Source organism: Microcebus murinus, chromosome 9 (genome assembly GCF_040939455.1).
Source record: "Microcebus murinus isolate Inina chromosome 9, M.murinus_Inina_mat1.0, whole genome shotgun sequence".
Lineage (NCBI taxonomy): Eukaryota > Metazoa > Chordata > Mammalia > Primates > Cheirogaleidae > Microcebus > Microcebus murinus.
Genome location: NC_134112.1, coordinates 31,193,657 through 31,221,084, shown reverse-complemented (window position 1 = coordinate 31,221,084; position 27,428 = coordinate 31,193,657).

The following is a 27,428-nucleotide window of genomic DNA, read 5'->3' as shown; positions in this document are numbered from 1 at the left end:
TTTGTGTGTGTGTGTTTGTGTGTGTGTGGCCCCAAGTGGTTAAGAGGCTAATATCACTCTGAATTGGTGAATCCATCTTACCATGAACTATGGAAGTAAAGAAGGAAAAGAAGAAAACTTGGTAGCAAAGAAAAATCCTAGAGAGCTTCAATTTCCACGGGAGGTGAAAGGAGACAGAGCTGGTCTGAGGTCCCAGTCACACTTAGGAGCAGAGTTTCTAACAAAGAAGCCCCATCTCTTCAGGGTTCATCAATCCGGGGAGGATGACTGAAGCTTCTAACAGAATTATACATATGGAAGCTAAATGCAGTGGCTCAAGAGGAAGCAGTTTGGTAATTCCATGTAAGAAAAGGAATGTCAGGCACTCAAGAAAAGTCACTGAAACTGAAGGGTGCTGAGGTGCTATAAATTATTTTACAAGCAAAGGCTACTAAGACTGATAATAGTGAGCCCCAAAATGAAGGAAGTCCCACTGTAAAAACTAGGGTCCTCTTGCCAAGTTCTGGACTAATAATTGTTGCTATGTAATCAAGCTATCATTTAGGACATGGAAATTATCCTGCAAAACCCTGAATTATATCATCATTCTTGACATTGGAAAATGTTGCCTTTCTATTTTGAATAGACATTTATTGTTTGCTTAGATAAGTTTTAGCTTCATAGCAAGTATTTGGTATATGGGTAAGGGTCTAGACCGTGTGAGTTAGTGTTTTTAATAATTTATTGTTTTTCTGTATCATATGAAACATGAGGGTAAATTTCCAAGGACCTTGCCAAAAGACGGAGTTTTCAGGATGTTGTATTAAAAGACTCTAACAAATAGAAAAGTGCTGCCCTGTTATAAAAATCATTGCCTGAAGGCTTTCCAAAATGAGGAACCAAGAAAAAAAAATGTGCTAGGCTGAATTAATGTGAATCAAATGGCAAAAATCAGACAAGAATAAGAAGAAAGGCTAAATAAGTAGAGTTTAATGTCCAGATGGCAGATCAATTTCCTGAGACTTTAAGGATATTAAAAAAAGAAAAAGGAAATGCCATTATTGAGCTTACTCTGTGTGCCAGGCACTCTATTAGGTATTTAATGTTATAATTTAATAATTCTTTTGACAAACATTTCTTTTGAATGGCATATATGTGCTTTTTAAAATAAATTTTATTTTTTAGAATAGTTTTAAATTTAAAGAAAACTTAAGAAGATAGTACAGATTTTCCATAGAGCTTGCACCCAGTCCAATGGGCTTATTCTGAAAAACAGCAGTTTCCTCTCTCAACTTCCATCCAAATCCTTCTCTGCAGAGGCAGCACTATTCAACTATCTTAGCTACTTTTTTCTGATATCTTATGACTTTCAAATGTATGCTTATATACTGAGTTTTAATTTAACAGTTTTTAATATTACTTGACTATCTAGAGTGGAACATAAGCATTTGGCTATATTATCCTCATCTTCACTACAGAAAATAAATATTTAGCTCTGATACACTTTCCATGGCAGCATTCATCAAATATACACATTTGTAAAAGCCCAATATTCATTTTTAATATTATTGCAACTCTATAGATAATGTTCACAGGTGAGCCATATTCTGGAAAATGATTCCATTTAATTCCTCATAAACTTATTTTTTGGATGTTACAAAGTTACCTTCTGCTTTTGTTTTGCACTGCAGAGGGAAAACAGAGAAATTTTCAGACTATAAACAGCTACATAATTCTTTTCCAGCAATATGCATTATGACAAACACTAAATTCTTTAGATTCAAGGGAAAAGAGTAGGAAAAACTGACAACTGCCAAAAAGGATAAAACGTAGGGAAATGTAAATAGTGTACATTTAAAACATCAATAATAATACCTCATGGGGTTTATAAGTATGTAGAAAGAAAATATGTAAACTAAAATTGCACAAAGGGTGAAGTGGGGAGTACATGAAATTGAATTTCTTAGGGTCCTCAAATGTGTAAGAATGTACAAATGCACTGGTTTAAAGTGGAATATAATAAATCATAAGTATATTCTATAATTTCTAAGTTGACCACTAAAAAAAAAATAAAATGTATATAACTGGAAAGCTAATTAAGATGCCGTAATAAATCATGCTCAATTTACAAAAATAATGCAAGCCAAAGAAAATTAAAGGGACAAAGAATAAATGAGATTATTAGAAAGCCAACCTTAGTAGGTTATTTAAACTCAACTGTATCAATAAAATAATATTGAATATATGTCATTAAATAATTTGATTAAAAGACAAAATATATTGGGATGGATTAAAGGCAAAGAAGAACAAAATCCAATTATATTCCACTTATAAGAGACACACTTTAATATAAAGACATAAACAAGGTGAAAATAAACAACAAAAAAAGTATGCTATGTAAATATCAACCTAAAAAAAAGATATTGTAGCTTTCTAAATATTAGAATGATTTTAAGTCCCTTTTGCCAAGTAAAGTAACATGGTCATACATTTGCAGATTAGCTAGAGGGTAGCTGTTTTACATAGTCACTTAAATCAACAGAAAACTGGATGAATGATAAATACACTGTTGTGTGAATTGACTAAGCTTTCAAGGATGTTTACACAGAGCATATCTCAGGTTTTCCTAATTTACCTAGTTAAGTAGAACATGTTTAACCTAAAGAATTATTAGTTGATATACCCTAGATTTCTCCCTAATATCCATTATTAGTTGATATACCCTAGATTTCTCACAAATGTGCAGCAGCAAAAATAAATAAATAAATAAATAAATAGCAAAAACTCATATCCATATGACTTCATGTATTGGAATTATAAGCATATATTTTAAAACTTTGTTCACTGCATTTAATGATATAAATGACAGCATTATGTGAAATATGTGATGCATACATCTGAATGAAAGCTCATTACAGGTAGTCATTTATATCATCAAATGTGTTGAATATAGTTGACTTGAAAATATCTGTAGGGAACAAAAAATTATAAGATATGACTTTGCAGAAGGTATTCTAGATATAAACATAATAACTAAAATAAAAACAGTAATGAAAATATTTAGCAGCAGTCTGGATGCAAAAGAAAAGCCATTTGTGAACTATCAGATATAAAAGAAGACTGGCACAGGAAGAATCAAAAGAATGGGAGGATAGAGGAAGAGTGGATACAAGATATGTGGAATAATCACATCAAAACATTATAATGAAACTACAACCTAACTTGTACAACCTACCTTGTTTGACTACTGATCATAAGACCCCCATTCCAGAAAGGGCCCTGCCCTATACCCAGAAGGAAGTAATGCATGTTCAGAGAGTCCAAGAAAAACAGACTGGACTTGCTGGGTTTCCCCACTCCATTGATTAACATTAGATCATACCCTTTTTGTTCAATCATGGTTCTGCACTGTTATCCATACTTTGTTGAACCTAAGCATAAATATGGACAATTTTCCTTGTGTCTTCAGGTCTTCATTCTATAGGCCCCCATGTGTATACATGTTAAATACATTTGTATCCATTTTTTCCAATATCTGATCCCTTACAAGAACAATGAAAGTCAGAAGTCAATGAAATTATGTCTTCAATATGTTAAAGAAAATAACCCTCAACCTAGAATTCTATACTTAACAAAATGTCTTTCAAAATGTAGCAAAATTATGGCATTTTCAGATGAAAAGCATTGAAGTGCTCACCAGAAGCCCTTACTAATAAAAATTCTATATATGCTATACACAGAAAGGAAGTGATTCCATACTAAAGTTTTTGGCTGCCAGAAACAATTAAGAGCAGAAAAAGTTTTTAAAAATATGAACAAAAATAAGCAAATTGATTGTATTAAATAACAAATTGGTATTAACTGATCAACACTTAAGTGCATTTATAGTAGTAACATTCATCGGGTGTCAGGCAGATGGGAGGGGAGAGGGATGGGAATATACACACCTAATGGGGGTGGTGGGCACCATCTGGGGGATGGATATGCTTGAAGCTCTGACTTGTGTGGGCAAGGGCAACATACGTAACCTAAACATTTGTACCCCCATAATATGCTGAAATAAAAAATAAATAATAAAAATTAAAATTAAAAATGAATAATGTATAGTAGAGTTTCTAAAATTTATTAGTATTGATATAATACAGAATACATTCTCTTATAACAATTGAAGTAAGCTAAATATATTTTCAACACATTCAAATTAATCTGGAAATTAAGAAGTATACTTCTAAATAACCCATTGGGAAAAGAAAAAATCATAATGGATATTAGGAGGTAGAGTATCACAAACTGAAAAATAACACAAATACCATATCGTATAAGAAAATTGTTAGAGGAGATTAAAATAATACTCAGCATATTAAAGCAATTAAAGCAATATTTAGAGGAAAAATCATAGCTTTAAATGTATATTTTGAAAAATAATACTGATATTTAAGAACTAAGTATCCATTGTAAGATATTGTCCAAATGACATCAGAAAAAGCCCAAAGAAACCACAAGGAAGGAAATAAAAATTAACAAATAAGTGAAAAAAAAAATAACATTCAGAATACAGAGGAACAACAAAGCTAAAAATTGATCTTGTAAAAAGACTAGCAAAATTAGCAAACCTGTAGAGAGAATAAATCAAGAAAAAAAGAAGTCACAAATAACCAATATCATAGTGGAGTAAACATGTAATAGATAAGAAGCTATTAGTAAAAAATGTATATTTAAAAAATTTCTAGAAAAAAATTAGAATAAATAGTAAATCTGAATTTCCCTACTACTTGTTAAAGAGAAAGAATCATTTGTTAAACATCTTCCCACAAAGAAAATTCCAGGACCATATGGCTTCACTGACAAGTTCTGATAAACATTCACAGAAGAAATAATCTCAATCCTACACAAACTCTTCCAGAGAAGAAAAAAAGTAAATAATACATTCCAACACATTTTCTGAGGCAAGCATAACTTTGATATTAAAAAAAAAAAAGGAAAATTAGAGGTCAACTTCACTTTTGAACACAGTTGCAAAACTCATAAACCAAGAATTCAGTAATATGTACAAAGGATAACGTATCGTGAAAAAGTTTGGCTTGTTCCAGGAAAGCACTCATTTTACATGAAAAAGCAAAACAAAACATTAATTTGATATTAGAATATAATTCAATATATTTTGCCACAAAAACAGGTTAAAGAAGAAAAAAATCATGGGATTTTCTACATAGATGTAGAAAAAGCTTTTGATGAAATTTACCATTATTCATTTTAACAACTCTTAGGCAACTAGAGGAAAAAAAGGGGAATTTCCTTCATCTAATAAAGATATTTACAATATAATTTAGAACAAACCTCATACTTTTGCAACTTTGAAGCCCTACCCTTTAAGATAGGATCAAGACACAATGCTCACTGTGTCCTCAATGGGCTAGGCAGAAGAAATAATACACTAAAACAGTAATGACAAATATAAGAATTGGAAAGGAAAATCCAAACTGTCATTATTTGTGAGTTACATGATGTATATAAAGAAAATACAGAAGAATCTATAGGTATATAATTAGGCTTTATACAAATTTAGCTAGTTTGTTAGGTTCAAAAATTAAAAAAACAAAGTCAATTAATATACAAATATCTCCCAGTAATAAGCACTTATAAAATAACATTTTGAAAAGATAACATTTACAGTAGCATAAAAAATTATCTTAAGAAAACTGGCAGTCCAATGGAGAAAATTATAAAACTTTATTTAAGATATTGATAAATTATAGAAAATCTAAATAAATGGAAAAGCCACAAATTCATAATTGGAAAATTCATGATTAGAAAATGGCAGTTCTCCTTAGATTGATTTATAGACTTGATCCCTATAGAAATCCCAACAGAAATATTTGTGGAACTTGGTGAATTATAAAAATTATATTAATGCAAAGGGCCAACTGTAGCCATGACTCTCTCTTAAAGAAGAATCATGTGAGAAGACATGCTTCAGTAGATAATCCTTTAAAGCTATTAAAATAAATCCAGCATGTTATTTTTGTATGTAGACAAAAAGACCTAGGAAAAATAAAATTGAATTCAATTTTAAAGGCCAGAAATAGAGCCATTGCTTATATGAGGGCAATTGATTTATATAAGCAATATGGAAAACATAACCTTTTCAAAAAGTAGTCTTAGGATATGGATATTAAAAAATGAAATATATATATATGTACATATATATATATATATATATATATATATATATGTATAGCTTAGAACCTATCTCACACCATTCACAAAATTAATTCCAGGTGGATTAAAGACTTAAATAGGAAATTTTATAGTGTTTGAAAAGAATATAAGCAAATATCTTCAAGATCTTATTTAGAGGAACATTTCTTGAGGAAGGCCCAAAAAATGTTAATCTGAAAGGAAAAAAATGAATACATTTGACAAGACAGAATTTCTAATCTTTAAAAACCACACTAAGAGTTAAAAAGGAAGTCATAAAACAGAAAAATGTGCAACACATATCAGATGACAATTAATATTTTTTAAAAACACTGTAAATAAAGAACACCTACAAATAAATTGTAGAAAGGCATATCCCATAAAAAATGGGAGAGAGATTTGGACAGGTACTGCAACCTAGAAGTAATGCATCATTCATTGCCCAGGACAGTCGTGATGTATGCCATTTAATCCTAATTTAAGAATTTATATTAATATTATATCCTTGTACTCTCATCCTAATATATTCCATATGTTCTTTTGACAAATCTTTCTATTTTCAAACCCATCCTTTATCTCCAACTTCGGAAATATCTGAAGCCTCTAATTTGAGATCCTCCCTGTAGTTATGCAGAATGAATCTTGCTTCTACTGGGCTTCTCCATCTGCAGTTTTCAGCTTTCTGTCCTTCAGTTTTCCATTTGACAAAATATTGTTATCCATGTAGTTTTCTCACTTTGTCCTTGTGCGTTTATAATACTTTATTTCTCCACCATCATGTCAAGAGAATGGAGATGAATACAAAATAAGTGATTACAGTCAAAGTGCGTACTTTACCCAAAGTACTCATTTACTGCTATTTGTTCACCACTTAAATGTCTTATTGAAATCATATTCGCTTTAGAAACCTTTCACAATAAAAACAGGAAAGAGGAGGTGTTTTCTTCTTGGAAAACAAGAAGAAAGAAATGTGCTTTCCTTTTTGTATTTTTGATCTTATGTATCTGTTGACCTTACTGCTTTATTGCTTTTGAAGGATTTTTTTTTTCAGAATTATATTGATCCACTGCGTCTGTGTGTTATATTTTACACTGAATGGGAATTAATGTCTATAAAACAGGAACTTGTACCACATTAATAAAATGGTTAATTAGAGGTGTTTTTTTTTAAATGGGCTTCCTGTGTAAACAAAAATACCCATTGTTTGTTATAGTCTCTTTAGTCAGAGATGATATTTTTGTGATTCCCAAGAATGTGCAATCTTCAGTCTTTCTTTTCCATTCTGGGTATTTATTCACAATAGCATTAAAGTGAGGGTCTTAATTAAATTGTTAAAAGCTACTTCCTCTGCAAGTACATCAGTCTAGAGTCTATGGACATAAAGTAATAATTGGCTGGAGTTATTTTGATTCTTATCTGATAGAGGACAGGAGCCAGGTTTAAATCATTTTCAAATCCCTAGCACCAAAGAAAGGCTCTATAAATGTTTGTATTTGAATGGATATTTAGAGTGCCTAGTTATGAATCTCTCATTGAATAGCAATACATATGCCATTTTGACTGAGAGTGATGTAATGATGCCATTCTACTTCCTACCTCCAAGTTTTTATCTTCTTAGTAATAATGAAAAACACATGAGATGACTTGCCTGAAGATATATGTGGTTATAATAGCCTTTCACTAAAGTTTGAATGGTACATCTGTCCTAAGAAAGAGTTTTTGTGAACTGATAAGCTTCTTTAGAAGAAAAGACTTTCAAAATAGAATCTTTTTCTTACAAAAAACAAAAAGCAGAAAAATGAAACATTCACAATTGCTGAATACTTCGTTTCTATTTAGACTCATAATAAAAGGATCATGGGAAAGTTTCATTGTAAGGGAAAGATAATTGCTTTCTATATATCAACATTATATTCTCAGGTTCAAATAGTCCTAGCTTTAAACTGCAATACCTGTGCTCACAAGGGGAAAATAAATCTGATTTAATAATTTCACAGCAGTCTGTCTCTGTGAGAAACTTTTCTCATAGAGCCTCTGCGAGGCATGCCAGGAGTAGGATGAACATCTTTGCTTGAAATCTGCTGAAATTGAGGACAGAGAAAATTTAAATAGCATGAATAAAATTGCTTCGTCCATGATTGCTGAAATTAGAATGCAGATCTCCTGGTTCAAGGTTGGACTACCCACTCTGGGCTTAGGAGAAATCCAAGCGGAATAACAGAAAATAGCACTTGCCAACTTCTTGGCACCTTTGATTGTTAGGTGTGCAAAGAACCCAGCTCTTCATTATGTTTTATATAGAGGGAGCTGAATTTGGAGAGTATAATCTCCACTTTTCCTTTGATAATTTCAATCCCTATACAGTGAAGAAATGACAGTGACCCATAAGGTGCATGGTGTGAGACTAGAGCCAGAAGACCAGTTTGAGTCTAAAAGAAAACAATGAAAAAGGTAAGGAAGTAGAGCCTAGCCAAACACTCTGAGTCTTATACTAACAGCATGCATTTAAAATAAAATAATAATGAATTTGTATTGTTTGAAAGTTTATAAATTAGTGTTGATATACATCACTTTATTTGATGTAATCAAGACATTTCTATGTGGCAGCTACTGCCATTTCTAATTCTGTAAATATGCGGTCCCCAACCCCAGGGCCGCACACGTCACTGCCTGAGTCCCCCACCATCCTGTCTGGGGAAAAATTGTCTTCCATAAAATTGGTCACTGATGCAAATAAAAAGGTTGGGGACTGCTGCAATGAATAAATGGGCTCCAAGAAGCTAATAACTTGCTCAATATCATCCATTGAGTAGTGAAGAAAGTAAGAATAATAATCTTAGTGAACATCTTAAATTCACATCGTTCCTTTTTGTTTTGTAAAAGGGCAGTATAAATATAGGCGTACTGGCAGTGATGGTGGTTTCAAAGCAACGTGGGCAACTTTAAGCAGGATATAATTGCCTCAGTGTGGCTTTAATGCTAAGAGGAAATTGTGTTTAGTATCAAGACAAGATAAATGTCACTGTTAAAAACAAATCTAGTATTGTGGGAATAGGGTATTTTTCAAAACCTTAAAATTTGTACCCCCATAATATGCCAAAATAAAATAAAATAAAAACAAATCTAGTAGAAAATATAATCCTTCCTTTGTGCCATTTTTAGTTAAATGAAAGAGTACAGAAAACTTAGAGTCCTGCATACAACCCCAGACAAAATGTGCACATACATATACTCTTAAAACTTTTGAAGTGAATTTCAGATATCAAGGGGGAGACTCTTTGTGTTTCATAAGATTTAAAAAGTGTTCTGATTATGGGACACAAAATACTGGCATTCAAATATATGAAAACCAAAACTCTTTGTTCAGAACTCTTTGTCACTTAAAACTCCACAGGAGGAATGCTGACCAGGCAGGACCACACAAAGTGTTGTCCTGGAACACAGGGTAACAGATTATTCCAGTACGTACATATTTGGAAACATTTTCATTACCAATTGCTCTAATGGCTTCCAAACTAAGCAAGTTACCTAAAACTTGCTTAGTAATTACTTCTTCTGTGAGACTTGGCACTCCTTAATTTTGTGATGTGCTTTTTTAATGATCAAAATACAAAGACTTCAAAGAAGAGAAAAATTATGAGAGCATGTGAGAGAAAAGATTTGTTGTGGATGCATCAAAACCATCTAGGCAAACACCAACAACTCTCACATGGTCACTGAAAAGCAAGCCATTGAGCAGATCATCCAAGGTACCATTGGAGTAAAGTATGAATTATATAGGTATGTCTTCAGTGAACACTTACTAACTGAATGAATGGATATGTATACCACAAAAGCCTTTTATTCATAAACTAAACTTTTAGAATCAAATATGGCAATAATAGCAATTATTTTTGTAGGGCAAATTTGTTGGACATGTCTGTGCCACACAAATCTTTCAATATTGAAGGATTTAATGAGTTCTATCTCCCATTTTCAAACTTAATTCATGTCTGCTTCTCCTGGCCCTGGTTACACATTATATTTTCCTAGTATATAGTTTCTTCTTTCTAAATAATGACAATAATAGGTGCTAGTTTTCAATCACTGGATATTATGCTACAAAATTTTAGACAAGTCCTCATTTAATTATCACACCAATCCAGCAAGTTATTATTCTCATTTTACAGACAACAATATTGCGTCTCAAAGAACGTATAACTCACTCCTTGTAATATAGTAATAAGTAGCAGATCCAGAATTTCAGCCTAGAATTAACATCTTGAGGTCGAGACAGTATTTTTTGTATGTCTTTCATATCAGTAATTTATACATCTTCCATTTCAGCATGTTCATTGGAATCACCTGAAAAACGTAATACCTACTTCGTATCCTCTGGAGATTCTGATTCAGTTGACCTAGAATGCAACATGAGAATCTGCATTTCTAATTATCCCCTTGGCATGATTCTTATGCAGCTAGTTGAAAGATGTGTTATTAATATTTAAGGTTACCATATCAATGTCTTCCATGTAGTAGAGAATATAGATGCATATGCACACATACATACACACTTTAAACTTTTGAAGTGAATTTCTCATATCAAGTTGGAATCTCTTTGTGTTTTATAAGATTTAAAGAGTCTTGATGATGGGACACACCACACTGACACTCAGATAGATGAAAGCCAGAACTCTTTGTTACTTAAAGCTCCAAAGGAGGAATGGTGACCAAGCAGGGGACCACACAGAGGGTTGCCCTGGAGTACAGGGTAACAGCAAGTGGGAGGTATACAGGGAACTAATGTATGGCAAGTAGCATGGGGTGAAGCTAGGTTTCTAAAGCTCCCTGTGGATTGGCTAGTTTGAATAATTTTGTGGGCTCCAGGACAAAAGGGTTATCCTGCGTTCTCTGATACATGACCCAATGGTGATTAGGGCAAGTGTACATTGGCTGTAGTGTGAGAACTCACTAGGGAAATTCTTGGGGACTTAATCACCTTCTCAAGAAGGGGGCTGACCAACCTTTAGCCAGGGCCTCAAAACTGGGTCAAAACAAAATATATTATATTTAATTATTTATATAATATATAATTATACATATAATAATTATATAATATATAATCATATAATATAATAATTATATACATAATATATAATAATATAATTATATGTAATATATTTAATATATAACTATAATATAATATATAGTTATTAAGTAAGAAATGTCCAATTTCCTTAAGTACTAAGTTTGACAGTTGATATCTCTGACACTTTACTTTGACACTTCTTGTTTTATTTTTTGTTGTGAAGGTACATCCTCATTCTTTCAAATGCATGCTTGGCTTGTGATTGTCTTTCAATTTTTTTTAGAGCAATTTTTGTGAAACCATGGATAAAATTCGAGTTATTTTTGAATATGAATTCAAATGGAACAAATGCAGCACGGACAGCTCGAAATATCAACGAAGTGTTTGGGAAGGACGTGGCTAATGAACACACAGTACATTGATGACTTGAGAAGTTTCATTCTGGTGATTTTAATCTTGAGAATGAGCCATGTGTGTGACCTGAGACCAAGGAGGATAATGATAAGTTGAAAACTGTAATGAAAGTGAATCCATATCAACCTACATGTGAATTAGAAGCAAGGTTTGACACTACTATTCCAACAATATTGGATCATTTGAAACAATTGACAAGGTAAAGAAAGCTGGATAGTAAAGAAGCTGAATAGATGGGTACCACATGAATTAAACAAGCTTCAGAAGAGAAATGACCTCAAAGCTTGCCTTTCTTTGCTGTCACAACATAAATGTGAAGCATTTCTGCATTGTATTATTAATATGTGATGAAAAATGGATTCTTCCTGACAATTGCAAGCATTCGGCACAATGGCTAGATAAAGTGCTGAAACAGAGTCCAAAACCAAATATTCATCAAAAAAAGCTAATGGTCTCTGTTTGGTGGTCCAGTGCTGGTACTATCCATCACAGCTTCACAAAACCTGGTAAACCAATTATAGCGGGTTGGACAAAATTATGAAGATGCTTACAATTAAGCAGCTGAGATCGGTCAACAGAAACAGGGCGATCCTCTTGCAAGACCACGTTACAAAAAATAATACTCCTCAAAGTACAGAAGCTGAACTTGGAAACTCTCTGTCATCCACCATATTCACCAGACCTTGCACCAACTGACTACCACATCTTCCAGGCTTTGGACCACTTCTGACAAGGAAAAACATTCAATTCTCAACAAGCTGTGGAAAACACCTTTGGCCATTTCATCTGCACTCACTCTCCAGGCTTCTTCATTGCTGGCATAAGCAAGTCACCCTTAAGATGCTAAAACTGTGTCGATAGTGTAGGCACATACTTTGATTAATTGTACTGCTTCTTGTTTGAAATATAATAAACTAAATGCTCGAATTGAAATCAGACAGTCCATATTTAATGACCTAATATATATATATATATATATATATATATATGTATTATGCACACACATATTACATTTTTATCATTAAGCTTTTATTCAAGATTGGTTCGAATTTCCAATGCACAATTTCTAGCTAATTAAATCCTCACCAACATGACTTTTGTCTTATTGGTCCATTTTTGGTTTTGTTGTGTATGTTTTTGAGGTCTTTGTCAAAAAATGCCCAGACCAATGTCCTCAAGTGTTTTCCCTATGTTTTCTTCTAGACATTTTGAGGTCTTTGTCAAAAAATGCCCAGACCAATGTCCTCAAGTGTTTTCCCTATGTTTTCTTCTAGACATTTCGCAGTTTTGTGTCTTACATTTAAGTGTTTAATCCATTTTGAGGTGAGTTTTGTACATAGCGAGAGACAGGGGTCTAGTTTTGTTTTTCTGTATATGGATATCCTGTTTTCCCAGCACCATCTATTGAAAAGACTGCCCTTTCCCCAAGACTGTTTTTGGTGCCTTTGTTGACAATCAGTTGGCTGTAAATACGTGAAGTTATTTCTGGGTTCTTTATTCTGTTCCATCAGTCTGTGTGCCTGATTTTATGCCAGTACCATACTATTAAGGTTACCATAGCTTTTCAGTAAATTTTAAAGCCAGGTAGTGTGATGCCTCCAGTTTTGTTCGTTTTGCTCAGGATTGTTTTTGCTATTCAGAGCTTTTTTGTGTTTCCATGTGAATTTTAGGATTTGTTTTTCTCTTTCTGTGAAAAATTCATTTGGATAGGAATTGAATGGAATCTGTAGATCACTTCTTTTGGTAGTGTGGGGATTTTTCAAAATATTGATTCTTTCAATCCATGAACATGAAATGTTTTTCCATTTTTGTGTCTCTTTCAATGTCTTTTATCAGTGTTTTATGATTTCCTTTATAGAGATCTTTCACTTCCTTGGTTAAATTTATTCAAAGGTATTTTTATAACTATTGTATAATAAATGTTATTGCTTTCTTGATTTCTTCGTCCTCTAGTTCTTTTTTGATGTATAGAAACACTGGTGATTTTTGTATGTTGATTTTGTATACTGCAACTTTATTGAATTTTTTTATTAGTTCTAAGAGTTTTTTGATGGAGCTTTCAGGGTTTTCTGCGTTAAGATCCTGTCATCTGCAAACAGAGACAATTTGACTTCCTCCTTTCCAATTTTGATGTCTTTTATTTCTTTCTCTTGCCTGATTGTTCTGGGTAGGACTTACAGTACTATGCTGAATAAAACTAGTGAAAGTGGGCATCCTTGTCTTGTTCCAGGTGCTAGAAGAAAAGCTTTCAACTTTTCCCCTTTCAGTATAATATTAGCTGTGGGTTTGTCATATGTGGGCTTTATTATGTTGAGGTAGTTCATTCTACACCTAATTTATGGAGCTTTTGTCATAAAGGACAGTCCTTCTCCATGCTAACTTTTGAATTTGTCATTATCTGCCCTAAAGTTAATTTCAAAACTTTACTTTGTTTTAAAAGAGTTAGGATTAAAAAGAAATTTTGAAACACATTCAGACACACAGACACAAACATATGCATGCCCTTAACAGAATGCATTGTGTGTATAGTATACCGTGATGAAGATTTGGAGTTTTAATTAAACAGAGTTTAAATTACTGCAGCAATAGTAACTTAACAATCATTGAACATAGCTGTTTCCAAATTTCTTAAGCAACTTCAGTGTCATTCCCTCTTTTTCTTTTGACTTTATGATCCCTGTCTGTGTATTTCTAATGAGAAATGGCTTTACTATATCTTCTGTTTCTTGGACTTCCTTCAATCTTCTTCTCACGGTCTCATTTTCCCCTCCATGTAATTTAACTGCATATTTTCCTAAAGAAAGAATGTTTCCACTGGAAATAGCTATTAACATTAATATTTATTTTCACTCTGCTACTGAATACATTTACCTTCTCATGGGCAATCTTCATTTCATTGAAAAATGTCATATAAGGCCTATGATTTAAATTATCCCTCTAAGTAGGTTTCATTTTGTATTGTGTTTCATAATAATGATTGTAAAGTAATTACGATGATTCCTACTCAGTAATCTCTGGGCATAAAATAGGGAGGCCAGAGAATGATTGTTCTGCCTACTTTCACCAGTCAATTCCATGTACACTGGAGAATACTTGGCTTAAAACTGGTTTCACCGGATTCCTATTTCACAGTTTACAGGCCATAGGTAAATAATGACCACACACACAAAAAAAAATCAAACTACAGAATTAGAAGTTCTGATTATTATGAAATACAGATAAATTAAGAAGAAGCAAAAATTTAAGCAATTACACAATGTTTCATTTTGCTTGAGTGTAAAAAAAAATAGAATATCTTTCTTAAGCTTCTCTTCTGAATCTCATAATTTTGGAATGTGCCAGGGCTCAGCTCTCAGCCTTACTCTACTCTCTCTGTATTCATTCCTTAGGTGATCTCATCAGTCCTATATGCTGATGCTGCTGCAGAAAAGCTGAAGTCTCATTCTTCCCGTGAACTCTGCCCACTCAATTTCCCTTTAATTTCCCTTGAGTTTCCCTTGGGTGCCAAATAAGCACTTCAAGCTAACATGGCCAAGGCAGAATTCTTGATTTTCCCTTTTAGCTCCCTAATCTTCCTCAAATTAATGCGTCCTTATCACTTACTAGATGAATCTTTGATTCCTTGCTTTTGCTTGCATTCTTCCAATCTATCAGCAAATCGTATTGGCACTGCCTTCAAAATATACCGTGACTTGTATTGTGTCTCCCTATCTCTGCCACTAGTACAGTGTGTCATCACCGCTTGCCTCAACTTCTGCAATATGTTCCTCATGGTTCTCCTTGCTTTCTTTTCTGCGCCTTGCAATCTGCTGCTCAGTTGTCAGAGTGAATGTCTCAAAAATATTACTCAGATTAAGACATTTTCCTATTCAAAACCTTCTACTACCTTCTTGTCACATTTTGAAAAACGTATAAATTTTTTGTTATGACCCAGTAGCTCTATATAATCTAGCCCCTGATGTCCTTTTGGACCACATCTTTGACGATTCATCACCCTTCGTTCTCAGCTATAGCATCCCTGGGATTCTTTTAAGTCTTTGAATATGCTAAGCTATTCCCACCAAAGAGATAATGTGATTATTGCACCCCTGACCTGGAATGAAGGTGCTGAATCATTTCTATTTCTTCCACTAAACTTCACACCCCATGATGGCATGGACTTCTTACATTATAAACCCAGTGCCTAGAAAAACACCTGGCCCATATTAAAGGTAAATGAACACTTGTTAAGTAATGGCATGAGTGAATGTATCTCTTTCCAAAATCTGAATAAGTAGAGAAGATTGGCTATGTTAAGCAATAAATGTGCAGATAGTAATTAATTCCCAAAACAACAATTCTGTATTGAAGGTTTCTATAATGTAACCATAATAAGCAATATTTATGACACATTTAGCATTCTTCCCACTTTGAGCTAAATAACTCGTGGCCATCATCTCATTTATTTCTCACATCAACCCTCTGAAGAAGTGCTCTTAGTTTTCCTATATTACAAATGAGCACCCTAAGGTTTGTAGAGGTCAAGTGGCTCGTTTTCCTATTGTTACACAGTTTTTAGAGGATGGAGTTGGTGCTTGAACTGATTCAAACTCCAAAGCCCATAATTGAAATAAGTGTGTTCCACAAAGGTAACATGGTAATTATGTTTAAAGCTAGACTCTCTGGAATTATGTCTACATCGCTTGAAGGCACTGGCAAACTAATAATTCTGTGAAAGAATCTGCTAGTGAATGCATGTATATACTAAAAATAGCATGAAGAAAAGTGATGAGAGTGCACAAAGTACTAGACCAGGGATCAGGATAACTGGGTTTTAATTTTCTGTAGGCTGCTCTCTAGTTTTAGAAACTAGACTTCAGCCTCCTTTTCCATAAAAGATAAGAATTAGACTAAAATCAAAGGTTTGAAACTGCAGCCTTCTTAAGCAAAATTCAGTTCACACATGTTTTCTTAGACTCTCATTTATGCTTTTAAAAAATGTTTGAATTATTATTTATTTTTAAAAATTGGCAGATAAAATTGTAAGTATTTTACCATGTACAACATAACATTTGGAAGTATATATACAGTGTAGAATGATTAAATCTAGGTAATTACCATATACATTATTTTACATAGTTATTTTTGTGGTAAGAAAACTATACATCTACTTTAGCATTTTTCAAGAATACGATATATTACCTATAGTCACCATTGTTGTACACTAGATCTTTTGAATTTATTTCTCCTATCTAACTGAAATTTTATATCCTTGACCAAACCAACCCCCTATGCCCCCCCCTTTTTTGCTTTTTTGTTGTTGTGTTTTTGTTTTGTTTTGTTTTGGTTTTTCTTTGAGACAGGGTCTTGCTCTGTCACCCAGGCTGGAGTGCAGTAGCTTACAGCTAGGACTACAGATGAGGACCACCACACCCAGCTATTTTTTTTTCTTTTGTGTAGAGATGAGGTCTCACTATGTTGCCCAGGCTAGTCTTGAACTCCTGCCCTCAAATGATCTTCCCGCCTTAACTTCCCAAAATGTTGAGATTACAAGTGTGAGCATTCACACTCCCCCTCTAAAAAAAAATGTTTGCATTCCTTTTGGTGGGAAATTTAGTCTACTCCCAGACTGTCCCAAGTAGTTCCTACTGTCTATCACTCACCCCATTTAACTTATTAATATTAATAGTTCCTATCTATGCTGGTGATTCAATGTATTTGATTTTGTGACATTTGAGCTAGATTTCATGGTGTTTGCATCCCTTTTCAGGTCAAAGTATGCAGTTATGAAAAATTCCATAAGGAGTTTTGAAATTATTTTTAAAACTTTTCAAAATTAAAAAAAAAAACTTTGATTGTTTCATCATTTTTCCATTGTCAATCTAAGCATAAACTAACATTATACATATTTTGCATAGATATAAAAGGACAAAAGTATACTAACTGTATACTTATAAATCTCTTTAAATATTTATTTTCAAACAATCACTTTAGCTTTGACTTAACTTATATGTGGAAGGTATATAATTAGTTCCATTGCTGTCATTTTAAAATTTTTTGCATTCTAAAGCATCATGACAAGAAATGAATGTTTCATACAAACAGCCAAGAGAAATATGTCTGTAGTAGCAAAACATCCAGATGTAAAGTGGAAAATGCAGTCATGTGATACTTTCTTTACAGAATGCCAAACATCTGGAGATTTGGGGAGAACTTCACAATCACCTAAATATTCCACTTCTTATCTGGGTATTCATTTTCCTGTAGCTGCAGTCTAATTTGGCACATTGTCAATAAGCAAAGGGCAGGTAGGGGGCATGTTGGATTTGAGGGAAAAAATTATTTTTCCCAAAGAACTATTTAAAATATTATTGTCTAAAAAATGTTTTTAAAGAACTTTAGTCTGATCAAAGGCATTTCTTAAGTTTATAACTCACATAGTACAATCCTAAATAATGAAGCTTCTGGTTTACCTTATTTGTCTGAGTGTTTATAGTGAGAAGCATAGTACAGGGAACAAAAGAGTTGTTCTGCATAATCTTGTCTTCTTAATGAAACTTGCATTAATTCATCATTAATCCATTTACAATGGTGTGTGCAGAATACGTACATTGAAGATTCTGGGAGGAATAAAATCAAAATGTGATTGTTTTTATTAGAATCTTTAGGATTTTGAGAGAGTTTTCTTTTATATCAATTTTCTACAATGGGCTAATACTATTTAAATAATGAAAACAAATTAATTTAGACTTTCCACTGACTTCAAACATTTATAGATTGATTTTTCCTAATAATAAAACCTTCTTCTTTACAAAATCACATTCCAGCTTGGGTTCCTGATCAGCCTGGTTCCTAAGAAGATTATCCAAGTTCTCAGATTCTAGGCAAATGAGAGCCTGGTAATATTTAGAAGGCATTGTTTGGTATCTGATACCAGGTAAACAGTGTAATGTGGTAATTTCTCACTAATGAATGGAAGCAAATGCATCAGCATCATTAGACTCTCAAAATACAAGATGAACAAATTACCCAGGAATTTTATATTAGACAGATTAAGAAACTAAATTTTTTAAAACTCTAAAGGATTTCGATGAGATTGATCTTTACTGTTTACCTTTTCCATATAAACTATCTGTGATTCTAAATGTATTGGGAAATAGAGAAACAGAAAAATATTAGAAACATCTGAAAAAGGGCTACTAGTAATTCAGATACCTGAACATTCAACAAAATAAATTAATCATTTATTTAAAGAGTTTTTCTTCTGGCCGGGCGCGGTGGCTCAAGCCTGTAATCCTAGCACTCTGGGAGGCCGAGGCGGGCGGATTGCTCGAGGTCAGGAGTTCGAAACAAGCCTGAGCAAGAGCAAGACCCCGTCTCTACTATAAATAGAAAGAAATTAACTGGCCAACTAATATATATATATAAAAAATTAGCCGGGCGTGGTGGCGCATGCCTGTAGTCCCAGCTACTTGGGAGGCTGAGGCAGAAGGATTGCTTGAGCCCAGGAGTTTGAGGTTGCTGTGAGCTAGGCTGACGCCACGGCACTCACTCTAGCCTGGGCAACAAAGTGAGACTCTGTCTCAAAAAAAAAAAAAAAAAAAGAGTTTTTCTTCTTTTACTCAGTTCTTCATAAACCAAAAACTATTAGCCATTCATCACCAAATAATTCCTTTGCAAATAATACTTCATCTTAAGAGGAGCTACATATTTTTACACTCTGGGAAAAAATGCTGTTTAATAAACTGTCTGATAAGTTGTAGCTTGACGGTCCTGTGGTAGTAATATTAATACACCCGGCAGTAAATCAACAGTAAAACACAGGGATCATCAGAATGAGCTCCCTGTAAGTGATTCCTAAATCTTCCACAATAATCAGCAAATTCACTATATACAGCAAATTAAGAAACTATATACCAAAGTAAGCTATAGGAAATGTGATTAGATACTGTTTGCTCATTAGTCTGCTCGGGCTACCATAAAAAAATACCATAGACTGGTAGGTAGAAATTTATTTTCTCGTGGTTCTAGGGGCTAAAAGTCCAAGATCAACCAGCAAAACCTATTCTGGTAAGGGCTTTCTTTCCTCCTCATTTGCAGACAGCCAGCCACTTTCTCACTGTATGCTCATATGCCTTTTCTCCGGTGTATGTGTATGTTTGTGTGTGTGTGTGTGTGGGGGGGTGTCAGCATATGTATGTGTACTTGTGTTGGAGGGAGGAAGGTTTGAGAAAGTATACACTGGCCCAATATTGTTAAATATTTTTAGTAGGACTCTAGAATAGGTGAAAATATTAAGATTTTACTAAGATGTTTATCAATGCCAATTGGTAAGGTTGTGCATCAATCAGTGGACTCATTCTATAACTCATGGTTTTAACAGCATGGTTTGAGCCAATAGCAAACTTAGGTGCAAAGCCAAAGCATGAGTCTGTGTCTTGAAACTTTCTTTCTTTTCATAGAAATTCTCTGCGTCCCTGAGCTTAAGTTACCTAAGGGCCATTTAAGAACATTTAAAACTTCTCTTTTACTCTAAATGTTAATGGAAAAGAATAAATAGGTTAAAATATAAATGAGTAAATCTAAGGGATTCACAGATTGTGTCAGAGACAGTGGGGTTGTTTTTGTATGTTTCTTTTGCAACATATATTTTAGAAATACTGTAATACTATAAATTACTGTTCAGATACTGGTAGCCAGTTTTCTAATGTTTTGGAAAAAAATATACTTTTTCAAAGAGGCAAAATTTATTTATGCTTTACTAGTAATGAACAATAAGAACTTGAAATTTCAAAATACCATTTACAATAGCATCAAAAATATAAAATGTTTTGGGATATATTTGATTAATAGAAAGGAATGAAATATTGTCTTTTGTAGCAATATGGATGAAACTGGAGACCATTATCCTAAGTGAAGTATCGCAGGAATGGAAAAACAAGCACCGTATGTACTCACTAATAATTGGGAGCTAAACTATGGGCACATATAGACACAAAGAGACATAAAGAACTTTGGAAACCAAGAAGGGTGGAGGGTGGGAGGGAAGTGAGGGGTAAACTCTTACCTATCAGTTACAACAGACACTATTCTGGTGGCGGGCACTCTAAAAGCCTCTCAATTTACGCATTACATGAGGTATACATGTAACAAAAACATTTGGACCCCTTTAATATTTTGAAATAAAAAAATAATAAAAAATAAAAATGTATAAAACCTATGTACTGAAAACAAGACAAGTTGTTGTAATATATCAAAACAAATTAAAGAAATGGAGGGACATATGGAGTACATAAATCAGAAGACACAATATATTTAAGGTGTATATTCTTCCCCAAATTGTCTATAAATTCAACACAGTGCCAATCAAAATCCCAGCGAGCATTTCTGTAGAAATTGACAACCTGATACTAAAATTTATTTGTAAATTGAAAGATCCTCAGTCAAGACAACTTTATAAAAGAATAAAGTTGAAATATGTATACTACCTCCTTTCAAGGATTATGGTAAAACTACAGTAATTAAGACAATGTTGTATTAGGGGAAATGTATTTTAATGAGGGAAAGAAGGCTTTCTAACAAATGGTGGTAGTACAAGTGGATAGCTGTACAAAAAATAAACAAAAAACAAAGAAACAAACCAAAAGCTTTGATCCCACCTTATCATAGGCAAAAATTAACCAAAATTTTATTATAGACTTAATCCAAAAGTTAGGACCATAAAACTTCTCAAAGAAGATATAAAATATCTCAGTTCCCATAAGTTTGCCAGAAATTTCCTAATACAATCTAAAAGTTATGATCTATTAAAAGAAAGAGAGAACCTAAGTGAGGCTTCATCAAAAGTAAAAACATTTTCTCTTCAAAAGGCACCTTTACAGAAAGGAATGGCAAGCCATACAGAAAATATCTGCACGATTGATATAAAACTAAAAGTCTGTATCCAAAATAGAAAAAGAACATCCAAGTCTCAATAAAAATAAAAAACAAAAAGGACAAAATATTTGAAAAGATATGTTACCAAAGAAGATATACATTGCTATTATATATTCCTTTTTCTAATTGTGCGCTGTCATATTATTTTGCTTTATCTTTTAAAACTTGCAAAATAATGTATGTAAGTTATGCAGAAGACATAAGAAATAATAAATGAACACCCATATATTATACAATGACTCTGCCTAAGAAAGAACATTTACCTAAATCTTTGAAGGCTTCTATCGGTCCCTGTCCAATTCCATCCTCTTTATTACTTCCATTATTTCTCTTTACGGTTCCTCCAATATGAATATACTGAGAAATAAGATATTCCTTTGATTTGCATGTTTTTGAACTTCAAATAAGTGCAATTATACTATAAAAGAAAAGAAGATATACAGATGGCAAACAAGCATGTGAAAAGACGCCCTTCAGGAAATGCAAATTAAATCTCAATACAACACCACTGCATGCAAACCAGAGTGGCTAAAATGAAAAACACTAACCATTTAAACTGCTGGTGAGGATATGGAACAACTGGAACACTGTATGCTATTGGTGAGAATGTAAATTGGTCTCGCTCCTTCGTGGTATGGCTGGCTAGAGAGAAATGAAATCACATGTCTGTACAAAACCTTGCACATAAATGCTCATGGACGCTTTATATGTAATGGCCCAAAACTGAGAACAACACAAATGTCCATCAACAGCTGAAAAGATAAACAAACTGTGGTATATCTGTACAATGGAATACTACTCAACAATAAAAAGGAACAAACTAGTAATGCAAAGAAAAAAAGAATCTTAAAATAATTATGCTGGTTGAAATAAGCCAGACCCTACTCAAAAAAATAGGACACATATGTATGATTCTATTTATATAAAATTCTAGAAAACATCACTTATCTGTAGTGACAGAAAGCAGACTAGTTGTTACCTGGGGATGGAGGATTACCAAGGTCAGAAAGAAAATCTGAGGGGTGGTGGATATGTTCATTATCTTGATTGTGTGTGATACATTTTTCAAAACTCACCAAAAAGTACACTTTAAATATGTGCGGTTAGATGGTAGTCAATCATACTTCAATAAAACTGCTTTTAAAAAATGAATTAAAGGCCGGGCACGGTGGCTCATGCCTGTAATCCTAGCATTCTGGGAGGCCTAGGCGGGCGGATTGCTCGAGATCAGGAGTTCTAAACCAGCCTGAGCAAGACCCCGTGTCTAATAAAAACAGAAAGAAATTAACTGACCAACTAAAAATACATATACAAAAAATTAGCCGGGCATAGTGGCATATGCCTGTAGTCCCAGCTACTTGGGAGGCTGAGGCAGTAGGATCACTTGAGCCCGGGTGATTGAGGTTACTGAACTAGGCTGATGCCACGGCACTCACTCTAGCCTGGGCAACAAAGTGAGACTCTGTCTCAAAAAAAAAAAAAAAAAAAAAAAAAAGAATTAAAAACAAATCTCTGAATTTGTCAAGGTAGTGACATAGAAGTCAAGGTAGTGGCTACCATTGGTGAGCATGGGTAGTTACTGAGAGGAGAGGCTCATGGTGTTGTAGTAATACTATGCTTCTTAATTGGATGCTGGCTGCATATGTGTTCACTTTCTGAATTAGTTTAGCTGATACATGATATATGTACTTTTCTAAATGCATGCTGTTCTTCTTTAAACAATTTACATTAAAATAAATATATAAAGAAAGTTTTACCTTCTCAGTATAGGCAAGACCAACAGGAAACATACCAAGTAGCTTTTTGGAAAAAACAAATTACAGATGGGAACACTAGTAAAGAAAAATAAAAAGCACAGCCAGCTAATATTTAATCATGCTTTACTGCAATATAACACAGAAACTTCCCGCAAATTCCTGACTTTATAGAGACCTTTATCTCATTTATAACTGGAAGTCTTTTTCAGAAATATCATGTTTTTAAATGTTTCTTTCCCCTCAGACATTGTTTTTAAAAGTGGGTTTTTCAGAAATCTTCTTCAGAGGCAAGTTAAGGAACTATGTGGTGAAAAGTGTTCCATGGGCAAAAATGTTTGGAAAATTTCTGCTAAATTTAAACTGCTTTCTTTCCTGCAGTATTATATATGAGATTTTAATATGTTAAAATGTGCCATGAATTCCAGACAAGGCACATGCAATGTTTCCCAAACTTATATATTCACAGAACCTCCTTTTCGAACAGCATTTAATGGACAAATATCCCAAGGAATATGCATTGCAGTTCCAGAAATTTGATACCAACTGTGATCGTTTGCTATTATAGTTAAAATGTGTGTTCTCAAATTAGACCATCTGGGTTTGAATGCTACTTTTTTTTTTCCTGTGTGACTTTGAGTGCTAAGTTTATCTCTCACAAGGAGATGATAAAGATATGATTGTTGTGGGGATAAAATGACCAAATCTGTGTATTTAGGACAGTGCCTGCTACAAAGTGAACTTTAAATAGTTAACTATTAATATGGTTAAGATAGACTGTAATTTAGGATCTATTATCCTATTTATCAATCTAGGAAAAATCTGGCAATAGATTACATGAGATGCTATATTTATAACCACCACCATTAGCATGCATGGTTAAATCATAAATTTCTTGGGGGCAGAGACCACATCCATCCATCATTCTTCTTTTTGAGGGTTAGAGTTGAGCTTAATTAGGCTAAGCATCATAGGAACTCCAGGATGTCCAGGGGTCTAATTAGCATGAGGGAAACCATGCTAATGGTTTGGAGTAACCGTGAAGTGTATATCTGGAGCCAAGATGGTCAGCACCCTGGATCAACAAGACTAAGATGTGTCAGCATGTAAAGATGGTAGAAGACATTAAGTGGATTTTACTTGGATGATGCAGATGGAGTTCTTAAGTCAGGATTCCAATCACCTTCACATTAGAGGATAACTGAGACCAAGAACAGGGTGAAGAGATGAAGGACAACAGAATCACTTAGCGGAATTGAGGATTGGCTCAAATGCATCTCTCCTTGTTACTTAAGTACTTGATTTCTCTGAGGCTAATGTGATAAGGATTTGTGTAATATGTTTATCCTCCACAGAGCCTAGCACATACTTGCAAGTAGCTGGTGTTAATGAATATATTCTTTTGAGCATGTGGTGTGATCAGAAAGCGGAGTGACTGTGGTAGAACTGAGACTCTCACTCTCCCACTCCAGCTGCAGAAGGAAAGAAAACAAAGAAACGAGAAATGGTAAATGCATAAAACAGAGAGAATGAAAGAATTTTCCACTAGACAAAGCCTAGCTCATTCCCAACAAGAAACAGACTTTATATCTCAAAGGATGAAGACAGAAGAGAGGATACTACAGTATTCAACGGCGAATTTGTGTGAGCAAAGTGCTCTGCCGTCATGAGTATGAAAACCACTTAAATGCAGTCTCACCATGGCTGCCTGCTGCATTGTGGAGCTGCTATTTTTAGCCCTCATTCATGCTGCTCTGGGTCAAAGTTGGGGACATCTGTGGAGAGAGGAATGAATTGCTTGCAGCAAGATAAGTTTTGATGAATAATTATTTGTTCTATAATGTGCAGTCAGGGCCAGCTCCATTCCACACACTGAAAACTAATTCTTCCAGGCAGTAAACATGGGCAGGTCCTCAGTGGCTGCTTATGGATTCCAGCACTAATGATACTGGCAGTGCTGCCAGAATGATCGAGAATTAATTGATTTGTTGGGAACCCTACCAAAGGTTAACACCAAGGCTGATATTATACAATGCAGTTACATTTTCAAAGCACTTTATGATCGTTATTTTTTGTTCCCATGTTTCAAAGAAGTAAAAATTACTTTTCCTTGTAATTTTAATGGTATATTTTCAACTTCTAAATCTCAGATTTTCTACTAAGTGCAAAGGCTCTGTAACAAATTTCATGTTTCAAGAGGTAAAGTAAAAATTCTTCTGTTTTTATTATATTTACTTATGACTGCTTCTAATGCAGGTACCAGGTTTCTTTCTTTTTCTTCTTTCCTGGTGCCAGCACTGGACCAGCACTAACCTCCTATACTTATCAGAGAGTCTGAACACTCCATAAGATAGTTCACCCCTGAGTCTGCATCCAGTTTTAGTGAAGTTAGAGTCACAACTTCTATTTTTTTTTTTTTGAGACAGTGTCTCACTTTGTTGCCCAGGCTAGAGTGAGTGCCGTGGCGTCAGCCTAGCTCACAGCAACCTCAAACTCCTGGCTCAAGCAATCCTGCTGTCTCAGCCTCCCAAGTAGCTGGGACTACAGGCATGCGCCACCATGCCCGGCTAATTTTTTGTATATATATTTTTAGTTGGTCAATTAATTTCTTTCTATTTTTAGTAGAGACGGGGTCTCGCTCAGGATGGTTTCGAACTCCCAACCTCGAGCAATCCGCCTGCCTCGGCCTCCCAGAGTGCTAGGATTACAGGCGTGACATTTCATTTTTTAACAATTCTCCTTTTATGAAGTTCATCCTATACTTCAGCCCAAATCTGCCTTTTGTACATTTTTCATTCATTTGTTTATTCATTATTTAATAAATGCTGACTGATTGTCTCATGTGTGCCATTAGTGCTGAGGATAAAATAAGAAATAAGGCACATTCTCTGCTTTTATGGATTTTGCATTCTATATGTGCTTCTTTTCAGGCATTGAAGACAACTGTCATTCCCTCAAAACCTTGAAACACTTCTTCATTAGAAAAACTCTTTTTTTTTTTGAGACAGAGTCTCACTTTGTTGTCCAGGCTAGAGTGAGTGCCGTGGTGTCAGCCTAGCTCACAGCAACCTCAAACTCCTGGGCTCAAACAATCCTTCTGCCTCAGCCTCCCAAGTAGCTGGGACTACAGGCATGTGCCATCATGCCCGGCTAATTTTTTCTATATATATTAGTTGGCCAATTAATTTCTTTCTATTTATAGTAGAGACGGGGTCTCGCTCTTGCTCAGGCTGGTTTCGAACTCCTGACCTCGAGCAATCCGCCCGCCTCGGCCTCCCAGAGAGCTAGGATTACAGACGTGAGCCACCGCGCCCGGCCATCTTTTTTAAAAAAAATATAATAATTCATTAATTGAACACATTAAATGAGCACCCAGCAAATACTAAAAATATTATGTATTTTTGTTGAGTTTTTTTCATTATAAAAGCATTACATATTTATTGTAAAAAATTAAGGAACAAAACTACTCAACATTTGAATACATACCCTTCCATTTTCAATGTATTTGTTGACATGATGCCCAATCTTTTAAACTTGATTTTTCATTGAATATTTTGTAAGCTTTTCTCAATATGCTCAAACATTCTAAGAGAAAAGTGATGTTCATATCTCTTACTTATTTTTAATACAACTATATCATAATTTATTTAACCAATCTCTTGTTTCATCTAGATTTTGTATGTTTCTTTCTAATCTTTTTGTGTATGTAACATTATAATGCATATCCTCACAGTAATATATTTAAGTATACCTCTGACTTTCTTTAGTATGCATTTCAGAGTTAAGTTATTGTGTCAAAGACATAAATATTTTTATCTGAGTTACGTATTATTGAATTTCCAAGATCACTTCCCATTTTTTATTTAAATCTAATTCTGTTTTCATCTTAGATGTTTAAAGTAATTTTAGTTTATTACTTGTCTTTGGCTTTATTTATGGTGAGAAATGTTGATATAATAAGGCTTTAGAATTTTTATATAGTGAATTCTATATATCTTTTTTATAGTAATTTCTTATTTTACTTTCATGTTTCTATCCTCCTTTTAACCCTCTATGTTGGGCCTAGAAGTGGGGTGCTACATAACCAAAACCTAAAACAT